The following is an 11,708-nucleotide window of genomic DNA, read 5'->3' as shown; positions in this document are numbered from 1 at the left end:
ACTCCAAAGGGATAACACTAATGAAACATATGACTTCCAGGGTGCCGCGGGAACAAATTTTTGAAGAACACATTTTATTGAGCCCACAATATGGTTGTCGATTCTTGGTCTCTCAAGTGGCTGCCATGATCATGCTGCAATTGTATGCGTGGAGGGCGCAGAGCAAATGCATCCATCTGTCATGGTACATCGATAAAGAAGAGGTGCATGTGAATTATTTTATCTATGGTTTCCCCATGGGCTTGGGGACAAAATGATCTATAAAACATGACCAACAACAGATGTAATCCATATTCATAAATGGAATAAAGATGGGTTGTATTTGAATTAGAAAAAATATATATATCAAGATTTGTTGAAATCGGATGCTTCCTGTTCCAGAAAATCAGTCTCAGTGCGGTAGGCATAACTTTCAATTGTACTGTTGGATTTAGCTCAACTTTGGATATGTTGTTTAGAGGCACAATAAAAAAGATCATGCATGGAGAAAACTGATAGTGGAAACAGAGCAATCAAGTGCAAAGTAGGGAGAAACTGAATATGGAGGAAGTTGATGCCTAATGTGTAAGCTATGGATTTGTTGTTTGTTGAAGATGCTCAAGCTGTAGATCAAAGTGAAGACCCATCCTATCATTATGAAGGCAGCTCAACGAACAATGGAAGAGAAAGCACCACCTAGGGAAAACCATCAATGGAGAATCCAATATGTTAGACGTGCAACCTGTCAGCTTTTTGTAGGCGATAGCATTATAATAAGTTTGGAAGGCCACACTATCTGCAGTCACATAGCAACAGTTCAAATGAAACTAAAGATAGGAATAACCATGCTTGCACATTCACATTAGACATCCTTTGGCATGGAAACATTGATAAAATCACAGCAAGGAGGCATGTTGAAAATGATGTCCAATGATCAGTAGGGAATTTCAATTCAGCACGTCGGATTTTTTGACAGTCATATAGACCCTCAAATAGAGATCTGTAACTTTTGACTTGGGCATTATTTTCAAAATCGCCTTGGTGAGAATGTGGAGAACTAGGATTTAGATAACATATCCAAAAGTCAGCAAGATTGAATGGTGGAATAATTAGTTATGCCCCCCGTAATCAGGCTTATTTTTTACTGTCAGAATCATTTCCAATCCACCCAGCATCATGAATATCTTATTTAAAATTAGATCATTCAAATGACAGGTGGCATATGTAAAATCTCTCACATAATGCAAATTTATGACAGGTGCCTAAAATTAAAGTTTGGAAAGGAACAAATAAAATTATAATGTTTTATTAAACATTATAATTATCAGGATATATAAAAAATTCTGGGTTATAAACATATCTCTCATATAATCTTTTCAAGACAGAATGTGAAAGATTATGTATTATATTATAACTTTAATGACATATGTCATTAAGAGTTAATATTCAAATAAGAATTAGTGAGAGATATTGCAAAGGAAGAGGGAAATCAAAAGTTTCTCAAGAATTAGTTGTGAAAATCGAACAGTCACAAACATCAGAAAAGATAAATATGTTCCAGTAAATGTAAAGAAAGGGGTTACACAAATCTTTCTCTCCAAGACTGTAGACTTGGTGCTACATAAAAGAGGGAAACTTTTCCAGATTATTTCCAGCATTAGCCCATTTTCTTGTGAAGGCCATGAGGAAGAGAGCCAGGGTTTTCCTTTCTTGCTTTCTGAACTGTGCATTTTAGAAAATAAGAGAGTTGTGTTTGTTTAAAATGCAAAGAAAAACTTTGGGTTTCGTTAATGGTGATTGTAATAGCAAGTGCATCTTTATGCTTTTAGAGGAGGGAGACTTGAAAGTTAGTTGTTTGTCAAAACTTTGAGTTTGAGCAATCTACTTTCCACTAATTGTGATCTTTGTGTCACTTTGGTTTTCTCTGAAATATGCTATTATATCTCCATATCTTCATTTCTGCACTTTCTCAAGAAGATGGATAATGTGTTTCTTGATTCTATTTTTGTATCCTGTTAGGGTGAATGGACTTTGTGTCATTTACCATTTAATTTCTTGTAGTTGTTTAGTTTTTCCTGCATCTATGCTGTATTTATAGGTAGATGTTTGATATCCTTTCGTGCTTTCTAGTAAAAGCACCCACATTTAATTCATTGAACATCTTGAATGGGGAGCTGTACTCGATAAAAATTCAGAGGAAGGTTATCAACCCCATGATAACCTCTCCAACTGTTGGTGCCGATTAGTCCTTTCACTTGGGTATTTAGGGTCAGATTTGCATGTATTTTCTCGAAGGACAATCTGTTCACTAACAATGACGAAGACCTTTATGTGCATCACAATGATACATGTACATATTCAATTTTTATTGAAAATTAATCATGTAATTATTAATAAAATTTAACATCTTAAATTGCATTTGGTGTAACCTTTATGTGATAATTTTTGAGTATGCAGATGAGCATGTTAAGGTTGGGGCTGAACAAAATGTAAGAGTAGATGATGTGACACTATTAGGTAAAGAAAAATCCTTTTTATGTTCTTTAGATTAATGAAATACTTATAACATTAAAAAATGTTCAAAATTAAACTCATTTATTTCTTATTGTAGGGGCGCATCAACCTTGTCCTTGAAAAAAGAAGAAGAAGCCTCATGTCATAAGATAAGAACCACAAGTGCCACAAGAGAATGCCAAAGATAGTCATGATGAGCCTATTAGCTTTTATCTTCAATAAAAGAAAAAAAAGAAGAAGAAATGAATGTTAAAAACCTTGTTTGATGATGAATGTATTAATGAATTTTTATGAATTTTTCTTATTAATGAATTTTATGTCATGTTATTGAATATTGTTATGTGCTTATAATGATTGACCTGCTCACGATTTATTGATGAATGTTTATAGGTATTAATGAATTATATGTCATGTTAATGAATGCTATGTGAATATAATGATTGATTTGTGTTCACAAATTATTGATGAATGTTTATGCATATTAATTAATTGTATGTCATGTTAATGAATATTATGTGATTATAATGATTCATAGATATACTTCTAAAATGAATGAATGAAATACTTAGTTGTCAATGGGGAATTTAGAGTGATTATGGGGGGGGGGAGAGGCTAAATAGGCTTCCACCTTCATGTGGTTGGTCTTTTTAAGTAGGGAATATGAAAGGATTCTCGAAACCAAGTGAAGCTCAAACTAAACCTATCGAGTTGGGAGAAAACAAGACTTTCATCTTAGAGGAAAGTGACATCCTCTAGTGAACTAGGCTAAGAGTGAATTAGAGGTAGACTCTACCTCATATTAGGTTATATGCTTTTCATACATGATTGAGACAAATAATTCTATATCAACTATCATGTGTTTCTGATTTGATATGATTTGCTTTTTGAAATGCAGGTTAAAATTGCTTTTGTCAGGAATCTTCCAAACAATGCTAATGAAGAGTTTTTAAGTAAGTTGTTTGAACCTTTTGAGAAGGTATAGTTTTTTCTTCGTTATTTATTATAAAATGAAAATTTGACAATGGTCAATTTTCTTAGTTAGTTTTCTAGATATTTGTGTGTGGTTGCAGTTAGAAAGAGTTGCTATATCCAAAAAGAGTAATGTTCCTGCTGGCTTTGTTCACTTCATGACATGTGCTATAAGTATAAAATCAGATGCTACAAGAATTATTTGTCATAAGTATGCTTTGTTCTTTTTTTGATGCCAAAATTTTATTGATATAAAATTACAACATTTTTGAACACATTTGAGGTTTGATATATTCTTTTGACTTATTTTCTCACATTCTATAATGGTTTTTATGCTTGGTTTCTTTGTTGAGTGCGGATGGTGCATATTTTGTGGTTCATTGTTGAATGGGTATCATTTTTTTTGTAACAAGACCTTGATAAAGAAATCAAAGAACTTGATGGAAAAACTATTGATGCTCATGATAAAGAAATCAAATAATTTTGTTCTTGTGCACCCTTCCATTGAATATCAGTTTTATTGTTTGTACATGATAGTTTTGTTTCTATTTTAAAGCTACTATGTTTGTAGTGTTGACTTGATATCAAAATATAGATTATAAAGTCCATTAGAATTCTCATTAGCTTCATTCATTGATATAGTTATGTGGCTGTTTAACTATTGTTTGGGAGATACTTAGTGCTTCATTAATTTTCTCAATTATGTAATGGTCACAAAGCCAACAGAGAAGGCTAAGAAATGAAACCATGAAGATAAGTGTTCATAATCTTTCCAGTTAACTTATGCTCTAATCGATATATTCATCTCTCAATTTTATTTAGCTTAAAAAGAAAGGACTTTGAAGTGAATTTTAGTTATTGGGTATGAAACTATCAACAAAACAAAGATTGAATTGTTTTAGCCTTACTGACATTAATGGGGACTACAGTGGGTGAGTTTATAAAAAGTCAAGTAGCAGATTAGGATGATGATGTGATAACAAGTGCAAGGTTTAAGGAATTCATTGGACAAAGGTCAGATTGGAAAGCTAGGTTTCAGTTCTAGAGAGATCTCATCATTAAGGTTGGTCAACATTTGGGTTGAATTATAATCGAGGTAGAAGAGTTTAATTTTCTTCTCTTCCCTTCACTATTGGTATAATCTAATTATCCAAATTTTTGTTTTTAATTTGGACATATGCACTATATGAAAAAAAATTCTTTTCTTACACATCAATACAAATTTGATTATATTTATGCTTTTTTTCCCAGTGAAGCTTTTTTAATATTTATATCTAGTAAGGCTATGTTAATATTTCGTGCACTATGTTTTGAAGATTTGTGACCATGGATTCCTTTTTAATGGATCTATCAACAATCTTATAACAAACCTCACTAAATATCTATTTGGTGGTTTTATCAATGTGGCAAAATTCAAACTTAGTTCATGGTAGAATTTGTATCCACAGCTGATGGGAAGCTCTGTCTCAGGCTATACAACTACATCATGCTTAAACATAGCCTATCCTCACCCTATTTATATTCTTCTATATCTCATTTAAAATGATATAGTCCTATTCATAGTGATGAGGAGATAATCATACTGGATTATGTACACTTGAGTAATGGGCCCTCAAACATGCTTAAATAGGAAACTAGGTTCATATCCCTTGATATGGTAACTCAAAACCCAACTATTCTAGAAGTCAATTTAGATGCAAACAACTTTATAGAACCCTCTTTCAGATTGCAAGACTCAAAGTTCAACCCCTTAACTATTTGTGTGACAAGATCCAAATATCATTATCCCTTGAGTGTACACTCCTCTCCACTAAGGAGTTAAACAAGAATTTAGTACTTCAGGCATGGGTATACCCTCAAGCTCCTATTTTCAATCATTTGGATACAAACTACCAAGGTTACCAAACCTATTCTTCCTCCAACTTGAACTCTACACTTTATACCTTAAAGAGACATAATTCTAGGTGAACACCTTAAATTATCCTTAACAATAAAGCTATTGGGATGTTCATTTATAGGGATTGATATTTGTACTAGAGATTGAAGCTGCATGCTATATTCAACTAAGGTCGTGCACCTCTCACCTACTTGTAACACAATATGAGCCTCAAAATAGAAAAAGAGATTGTGTGGTAAGAAAAAATATTACTTACCCCTAAATTTTCCAATACCTCATATACCATATTTTAAAATTGTAAATCTACGATGTTCTTTGTGTTGATACAATGCTTTACAACATAAGATTTGACCTAGAACAAATTCGTCCATCATTGTTTTCTATTTTGGTTTCATTGGTTATCCTACATTTGAAAGACTAATTATATAAAGGATGTGAAAGTCATATGAACACAATGAGAGGAATACTTGATCACTTTTTTAAAGTAAAAGAGGGGTAATATTTTTATTGAATACCAAAGAGAAAAAAACAACAGAGGAAAAAAGAGCACTAAAGAGCTTTATCTTGGTCAACAAGTTGAGCTAGCTTATGAGATAAATCAGGGGGAATTATCTTATGATCAACAATATTCCAATCCAATGTATGCTCAAAGGCCCATTTAGCCAAGAAATCAGTGACACTGTTTCACTCCTGAGGGATATGCATAAACAACACAGAATCTAGAGAATTGCATAACTAAGTGATCTATTGAATAACCAAAGCTAAATACTAGTCCACATCCACAAGGTTCCATCTATTTAATAAATTCACAATGACGTATGAGTTAGTCTTCTCCAACCACATTGACAACATTGTTCTACTGCAACCAAGATAGTAAGGGCTTCCATGAGGTTATTTGTATGGTAATTATTATAGATAGAAAATAGAAACTGAACATCACCAAAGCTGTCACGCCCAACTCCCCCAATGCCAGCCAGTCCAAGACTTCCTTGAGAAGAGCCATCAATGTTGATTTTAAGAACTCCATCTTGGGGAGGAGTCCAATGCTCCTCCTGATTAACTTGTTGAGAGCACTTCCTAGCTCTATTCCCAGATTATCTATGGGGGAGAGAGGGAGAACTATCCTGAAGAGGAAAGGAAAGGCATGAGTAAATAATAGCATCTCTAGGGTCCAAACCTCCACCAAAGTCACATTTAGCCAGGAGTGTTTCATGAAGAGAATGAAAAATTTTCCCCCACAGGTGCCTGATCCCCAACTGCACATCATGAAAGATCCTCCTATTTCTCTCAAGCCAAACATGCCATAAAATAAGGGAAGGGCCAATAGTCCAAGCAACCTAAAGAAAATAGGTCTTCGAAGGGGGATGACCTAGATAGTTCCAAAATTAAGATAAGGAAGAAACATGTTAGCACGTGCATCCCCACGCACTCCACCAAAAGTGCCAAATCTGCTTGACAAAGGTGTAATGTCCCGTTTAGGAATGTATTTCGAGTCACTCTTAGTTTCAATTTAAGGGCTTATGAATAACTCCAAATATTCATCCAATACGTAGAAATATATATAATTTGTATTTATTTTCAAAGGATTTCAAATTCATGAAATAAAAAAATTGTATATAAGATAAGAAATATATTTGAAATTAGAAAATCTCTCCTACTAGCATATCTTCTCTTATTTATAGTTTAATGCCCCTTTTTCTTAATTGGTGATTTAACCTTCAACTTAATTATTAATTCCTTCTTTTATCTCCCGGTGCACTTTATTATATTACCATTAACCTTTTAACATTTCATGGCATGCTATGTACATGAATTGGATGACAATTCTTTTTTATATGGAATCCATGTCTCCCTGAATGCCACTGCTTAATCACCTTATGTCATCATCATTCATGTTCACGTCCTTATTGCAAATGTAATATTTTATATCTGTTTACGCCAACAGGAACTCTGTGGTAATAATCTCCTCTACCCTGATGTTGTCGATGGGAACTTTGCGTTGGATGTTCCTACCCAAATGCAAATGGAATGGTGCTTTGGTTTACACGAGCTTCATGTCTTTAATGTTTAATGCCTTTAATATATGCCTCGGCTTCCCTCTTCACCTATGACGCCCTTTGCTCCACAATTCACACCTTTTTTTTGTACTCTACACTTTTGTAATATCCCTTCGATGAGATTCAATGAATGACCTTAGATACAAATTTTGATGGCATATTTCGATCTTGATGTGATTTTCTGAATGTGTATTTTTCCCTACATTTCTTTTCCCACTAAATATCATTCATGCCTTGGTTGGCAGGGGACATGATTCTTCACATAACCATTGGATTAGATTCATAGGCCTTGTTAATTATTAATTAGTATTTCATATGTGAAATCATATGTGTGAGTCGGTTATTAGTATTTCATATGTTAAACCATGTGTATGGGTTGGGTCCTTTTTTTGATTATATATATATTTATTGGGCTATATTTAAATGTTAAAATATAGACATTAATGTATATTATGGAAGATGTCGTAATTATTATGATAATATAAATTTATATTATTATAAAGTAATTAAGTAGAATAAATAGATTATAAGTATTTATCAATATTATTATTATTATTATTTTTTGAATGATCGATAATAGAATTGTTATTATATTTTATCCAGTTATATTCATAGGATTCTCTTTAGGAGGGGTCATGACAAAAGGGGCATTGGAAAAAAATGTGGGAAAAAGTCTTCTCACTATTGTGGCATAAGACACAGAAGAAGGGCCCCTAGAAGTCTCTCTTACAGAGAATCTCCCAAGTAAGACAATGATTGTAAACCAGAATCTAGAGGAAAAAGTTACACTTAGGCCAAGAAAAGCTATTGCAAGCTCTCTTCCACCAAGAGACCTCAACCTTGCCAAATAGTTGCTTAGTTAGTGCAAGGTACCCTAAAGAAATAAAATACTTGCCAGAAGAAGCACCTCCCCAAGCCAAAACATAAGGTTTCTATAAAGAGCCGCACTCCCTAGAAGCCAAGATCTGAGAAAGCTCCAACTGATACCCTAGAGAGCCACTTGGTGGCCAATCAAAATAATTCTTCCATTTTTAACCAACAACAAGGCCCAGGTTATGAGCATGCTTATAACAAGCCACCTTATTCCATCCAATAGAAAGGAAAAAATCACAAAGAGGCTATAAGTGTAGATGAGAGGACAAGAGAGGAGGATGCCCATTCCAAGAATCACTCCAAAATAGAGCCTCATTACCTTTGTTACAGATCCAAAATAGACTTCTCTTCACCAGGTGAGCACCAATCTTGAGGGTATTCTACACCATAGAGCCTTTTCACTCAAGAGGAAACCTAGAAACATCTGAAGGTTCAATGCCATGTAAATACTTGTGTGATAGGATACAGGCCCAAAGCTGAGACTAACTGGAACATTAGCACCAATAGAGCTTGTAAGCATGAGCTTGACTGCACAAGATAGTAGAACGAAGGTCGAGGCCTCCTTCCTTTTTTGGCATGCAAATGGTATCCCAATTGACGAGGCTTCATTTAGTATTTTGTAAATTGCCACTTCAAAGAAATTGGCTAGAAAGAGCATCAAATTCCTTAAGAAAATACACTAGAGAAGCCTGGACCGTGCTTTTATATATGGGAAGGGCCTGAATCACAGATTGCAAGAGAGTCACCTTGCTAGCAGTAGAGAGCCACTTGTGAGTCCAATGATTGAATTTTTGTCAAAGCTTGACGAGCAAGCTCTACCAAAAAATCTTGAGCTATCTTCCCACCACAATGGGGACCCCCAAGTAAGTCAGAATGAGAGACTCAATCTGAAATCTTATGATATTAACAATCCTCCACTGGATAGGCTCAAGAGTGTTGAAGAAAAAAATAGAGGACTTGTGGTTGTTGATTTTTTGACCAAAGGTAGCCAAATAAGTATCCAAGGTGAGTTGAAAGGCTTCAGGTTCCTAAATCCAAGCTCTCCTAGCAAGGGTTGTATCATAAACAAACTAGAGGTGGGAAAGAGTAGATAGACCATTTTCCCATTGTGAACCCTAAATTAGATTTTGGGAAACATGAGACTTGATAAGTCTACCAAGTCCCTCAGCCATAATGATAAACAAATAAGGAGAAATAGAATCTCATTGGTAAAGACCCCTAGAGGCCCCAAAAAGCTTTTACGATTCACCATTAAGAAGGACCAAGAGGGAGGGAGTACTAACATAGCTCAAAACCTAGCTAACCAATTCTTGACTGAAGCCAAAAGCTAGAAATTTTTTTCAGAAGAAACCCCAATTGACTCTGTCATAAGCCTTAGCCATATCAAGCTTGATGAACATGGAACATTCTCTAGAAATACACATAGAGTGAATGGCTTCAGAAGCAATAACCAACTCATTAGGCCCTAGAGCTTTTCCCTAATGCAAGCTCAAGACAACCTCCTCCAAGTCACACATATAAATCAACCACATAAGAGAGTCATTCATCTCCTTGGTCACAATAGAGGGAATGCACAACAAAATCATATTCTCCTTAATCTCCACTTGAGGTGAGTCATCTAAAAAGAGAGAAAAGTAAAACTAAATAGCTTCCATGGACATAGCTTGAGAGGAGGTCAGATGCGTCCCATTAGAAGAAACAAGAGAAGAAATGTAACTCTTGTTACATCGAGCGTGCACAGATTTATGGAAAAATGCAGTGTTCTTGTCCCCTTCTTGAAGCTAGTCAACTCAAGCCTTTATTTCCAATAAATTTCTTCTCTAAGATCCCACTTTGCTAAATCACTAGAAGCTTGGGATTCCACTATGCCAAGAGCTTCTAGAAAAACCCAAATCCTGAATCTACCTAGTAATAACATCAAGACTATCATGAGCCCTCTTCTTCATAATGCAGAGATTACTAAAACAATTTTTGTTCCAATTATTTAACTTTCTTTTGACATACTGTAATTTTTTAGAGAAGGAGAACATAGTAGTGCCATATGCAGGGGCTCCCAGTCTCTACCAGTGAGCCATTAAATCGTGTAGAGAAGAGTCTTGAAGCCACATTAGTTGGAACTTAAAGGGAGGCTTCTTGGCTATAGCAACATAACTAGCCATGAGCTTGATAGCCAATGGTTAGAGCCTCTCCAGTCAAGAATTTTAGAAGAGAGAGAAAGAGAACCATAATTCCAGAAACAAGAAACCAAGAACTTGTCCAAGCATTATGAGATGGAATCATTTCCAACCCTTCTATTGTTCCAAGTAAAGAGCCCATTAAGCGGGTTGACATCAGAGAGATGTAAAAGACATATATTTTCTTGAAGAAGCTCAAAAGAAGGACCCAAGTGAGCTAGCCCACCTTGCTTCTCCTCCAAACTAATGATAGAGTTGAAATCCCCAGCCACAATCCAAGGAAAGAATGGGTGATAGCTTCTGACATGCCTAATATGTGCCCAGTATAAGGAAAGTTGCATCAAAGAATATAACCATTTCCACATAACCCATAATGGATCTAAAACAAGTATGCAATTGAAATTTACATGTAAGAGAATAGACAACATTCCCACAAAAATATGACACAAGATATACCCCAGGAAACCCTCATTAAGGGAAAAAACCATCCTCCAAAAGAATCCATCACCATGTATTATTAAGCAAAAATCACCATTGCAATACAACCATGGAAGCCTTCAAAGCCATAGCCACAACCAAGCAATCTATGTGAACAAGCATGAATCCACACATTCCATGCCATGCTTCCAACCTTCACAAATAGTCCCTTGGCTAACCTGTCAAGCCTTTTCCTGCTTGAGTCTTTCCCTTTTTACCTTTTTGTCTTCTCCTTTCTTACACCAACTACCACTGTGGCTACTTATATAGTAGAAGGTCCCACAAAACCACCAAGTGATATTACATAGACCATGTGCTACCTAACCCATTGACCCCACATTTAATGTTAGAAATTTAATTCTTTTCCCCAATATTAAATAATTACATGAAATATTGTCACAATGTTACAATACAACTCATCAAGTATATCCATTGAAAATATTTACATGTTGCATGCCCATCTAGGTGTAATATTACATAATAAAATAAAATAATACAATATAACAATAAATTTTATGCAATGCATGCAACATCCACTATCTCAACAATCTCCCACTTGTTGTATACATTGAATAGGGACAACAAATGAACAAGAGAACAATCCCTCCTAGCACATCCACCATCATGGATCAAAGTAAACCACGTGCTCCATCCAGGTACCCACAACAAAATCAAAGTATTTAGCACCTCAAACATGATAAAAGCCACCTCCTATTATGCCACTAGACATACATAGAAGTCATCCAAAGAGAAATCCACCCAACCTGT

Source organism: Cupressus sempervirens, chromosome 7, assembly GCF_028749045.1.
Source record: "Cupressus sempervirens isolate cs-2001-9-10 chromosome 7, ASM2874904v1, whole genome shotgun sequence".
In the NCBI taxonomy this organism is placed as follows: domain Eukaryota; kingdom Viridiplantae; phylum Streptophyta; class Pinopsida; order Cupressales; family Cupressaceae; genus Cupressus; species Cupressus sempervirens.
The sequence above is the reverse complement of the archived record's forward strand: the minus strand, read 5'-3'. Positions refer to the sequence as shown.